The sequence below is a fragment of the Telopea speciosissima genome, chromosome 2 (genome assembly GCF_018873765.1).
Source record: "Telopea speciosissima isolate NSW1024214 ecotype Mountain lineage chromosome 2, Tspe_v1, whole genome shotgun sequence".
In the NCBI taxonomy this organism is placed as follows: domain Eukaryota; kingdom Viridiplantae; phylum Streptophyta; class Magnoliopsida; order Proteales; family Proteaceae; genus Telopea; species Telopea speciosissima.
The window spans coordinates 65,189,290-65,193,146 of record NC_057917.1 but is presented as its reverse complement, the minus strand read 5'-3'; positions in this window follow the sequence as shown (position 1 = coordinate 65,193,146).

Sequence of the window (3,857 nt, the reverse complement as noted above, 5' to 3'; positions counted from 1 at the left end):
CTTTTTCTTATACCGTTATGTTGCCTGTTTATTGAAGAACCACTATAAAGTGTTGTGATATATAAGTTTAGTCTTATTATGAGAAAAGAAGCATACACCACTAGCATATAAGTTTATCAAATTGTAAGCTACCAAAACTTACTATTATTGTACCACAAGTTAGATATTTTATAAATGGGAGTGTTTGAATAACACCTCTATAAGTGAATTTAGAACTTGGCACCTTCTTTCAATTACCCCTTATCTTATTCTCCAAAGTGTTTTTTTTTTGGTAGAAATTCTCCACAGTTTTTTAACCTAAGGGTATAAGAGGGTTTTCAAAAATAATGTGAAAGTAATGTTATTATGTCACTATCAAAATGTATCATTATTATGCACATTTTTTCAAATATACATATGAAATGAGAATGCTAGTCTCATTGGAAAAAGTTGTATGTTATACTAAAAGGGCAAAAAGGTAAGATTACAAATTATTTGACACCTTGAGGAGTGTCAATAAGAAATTCCCTTTATAAACACAAGGGAAAGAATTCTTTGTAAGTGATGTTATTATGTCACTATCAAAATGTATCATTATTATGCACATTTTTTCAAATATACATATGAAATGAGAATGCTAGCCTCATTGGAAAAAGTTGTATGTTATACTAAAAGGGCAAAAAGGTAAGATTACACATTATTTGACACATTGAGGAGTGTCAATAAGAAATTCCCTTTATAAACACAAGGGAAAGATTTCTTCATAAGTGACGTTATTATGTCATTATCAAAATGTATCATTATTATGCACATTTTTTCAAATATACATATGAAATGAGAATGCTAGCCTATTGAAAAGTTGATGTTATACTAAAAGAAAAGATAAGATTAAAATTATTGACACCTGGAGTTCAAAATTCCTTATAAACACAAGGAAAGAATTCTTGTAAGGATGTTATTAGTCACTATCAAATGTATCAAATATACATATGAAATGAGAATGCTAGCCTCATTGGAAAAAGTTGTATGTTATACTAAAAGGGCAAAAAGGTAAGATTACAAATTATTTGACACCTTGAGGAGTGTCAATACAAAATTCCCTTTATAAACACAAGGGAAAGAATTCTTCGTAAGTCCAAAACAAGGTCCTATGGGGAATGAGAGGAAATTCACTTGGTGTTAGACTTACCCCTTTTCCCTTTCGACAAAAACGTAGGAGACTGGGGAGTGATGCCCAAATTGAAATCTTGACTCTTGAGCGCTAATGAAAATTTTTCATCTCTACTTTTTTGGACCACAATCCAAAATGCATGAAACGATTTGATATTCAAAGGAGACGGCGTGGGTGGGATGAGAGAATGTTGTATTAAAAGCATTTAATAAGGCCAAATGTTCTTCGTGCCGGGGTGCAGGCTTCACCCAGATACATGGGGGTGGGCGAAATGACCAACCTGCCCCCTGAATGGCAGGTGCATGTGTCTGGGCGCAGGCTGCACTGCGGCACAGAGAACATTAACCTATTTAATAATATAAAGTTTCATAAAAATTGATATTCTTCCTTTTATTTTTGTTTTTTCAGTTTCTCTCCCATAAGACTTTTTTTTATGAGTTTTTGGGCAATGCATTGAAAGTGGAAGAAAAAATGATAGAGCCATATGCGCGCACGTCGAGCCAAGTCATGTCATGGCGGTGCAATGTGGTGTAGTTTATTTAATATATTTTTTGGTTCAAAGTTGGCTCGATTTTGGGTTATTCTTTTGGTTCAAAGTTGGCCTGATTTTTGGCTTAGTCACATACTAATCCTAATTAATTAACCAAGTTTTACATAATGGACTGTCTCTTTAAAGAGACACGCCCATTTGCAAAGGTACAGTCATAGCACTTGGATTTGAATCTTTTAATCCAATCCATTGGAAACAAAAGACACACATATACCATGGGATACCTTCAAGAGATACTTACATACGATTGCTTGGATTGAAATCTTTTAATTCTATCCATTCAAATCAGTGGACACACCCATTCGAAGGGGTTGTCTAAATGTAGGCCAAACTACAATCCATGGGATCAAGTATGATTCCGCATGGAAACCAATTATAAACCAATTAGGGTATTGTATGCCCTGGGTTAGCACATGTGTCCCATGGGTGCCCCATTTTAATTTTAGGGTTTCCCATGGGTGCCCATGGGAACCCTAGTGCATCCCTGTTAGGGTTTTCCCTTCCCTCATGTGTCCCATGCAATTATGGAACCCAGTAGGGATAGAGAAACTTATCTCTAATCCATCACATGGCAAGAGGGATCCATCCCATGCCCGAATGCGCAGCGAAAATAAATCGATTCTGGTTTCTTTCGCATCCCTTGAATAAACAATAATTACTATCAAGAGGAATTAATGAAGAATCGCTAACCTGGTGAGCCTCAAGTGTTGCTCCTCCAATAGACAATGGTTCTTCCTCCAATGAGCGATCCAAGTAAAAAGATCTGAACCTCCAAAATGGTGCTACCAAGGTTCTTCAAGCCAATCCCAGATTCTTTCAAATTCTTCAAGCACAAATTTGGGTTTCTCAAACTGTAAGTACCGTGGTCCTCGGGACGAGGGTTCCTCAGCCCTTATGGTATATGGCGACATAGGGTTTTGGGAGATATATGTGTGTGTGAGTATATGGATATGGATAATATTGTCAATGTATAATATTGATAAATAGGGGATTGGGATCATGCATTAAAATATGCTAATGTAATGTGAAGTCGCCACCTAGGGTTAGGGCCTAGGACCCATTAAGTGTAGCCCTATCCGTTGTGAGTGGAATCGGGCTACGTGACTCCATATGGTCCAACCAAAGGTTTGAGTAAGGGGTCAGGTTACGAGTGTGGGAAGGTGTTAGGTACCCACCTCGTCCGGTCGAAGCCGGTCTCTCTGTGTTAGATGCTACATAAGGACGAATGTTCTCTCTCTTTGATTATGGGGATGGGGGATATTATGAACTACATTCAGATGTTATGAATTGAACTAAAGCATAATAAACTACATTACATATATGAAAAATGTGGACTAGAACAATGAAATATGAAAGGACTACATTGAATCAACAAAAATGCAGTAATTATACCTGTATGGTTGTATTCTCCTGGCTCAGAGGAGATAGAAAAAATGGACTGACGACGATTCTTTCTCGGTAGAGTAACGGCTCTTTCAAGTGATTTGGAGAAGGGTAAACAGATAAAATAACGTTTGTAATAAAGGAGTTTTGATGGTTATTCGTGCACAGACGGGATAACAACGCCTAGGAGCAAAAACGCTCTATACTCAGAGGGACAATCGAAGGATCTGTCCACCACAAGAAAACTTCAAGCACTCATACTCTCACGAGAGAAGAAGGAGAAATGAGGGTGAAAAGGGAGGAAAAGAGGCTGGGAATCACTTAGGGAGGGTCTCTCCACCCAAAATTCCTTGGGAAATGTGGGAGGGGACCCTCCTATTTATAGGGAGGGACCCCTTCTCTCTCCTGGCCGGATAAGTCCTTCACGGCGCCGTGGGTGACGCCAGCGAGCTGATGTCACACCCCCTCATGGTGCCGTGGAAATCTGGTACAAATCCCCACGGTGCCTTGGGAAGGCATCCACGGCGCCATGGGAGCGCAGTGCCATTTTTCCTTTTTTTGGGCCTAAAATGGGCCATTTTGTGCTCAGCATGGTTCTTGGTCTTATGGGTCAGGTATCTTGGGTCTAAAAAGAGGGAGAGTACGTCGTCCATCGTCTATGTCCCGTTGTTATCATCGCCAATTAGGGGGTGACAAAAAATCAGCGTCTACAGTTTGCCCCTCTTTGGCCGAGGCCTGTGCCAACAGCCGAAGGGTAAAGATAAAAGACCGACT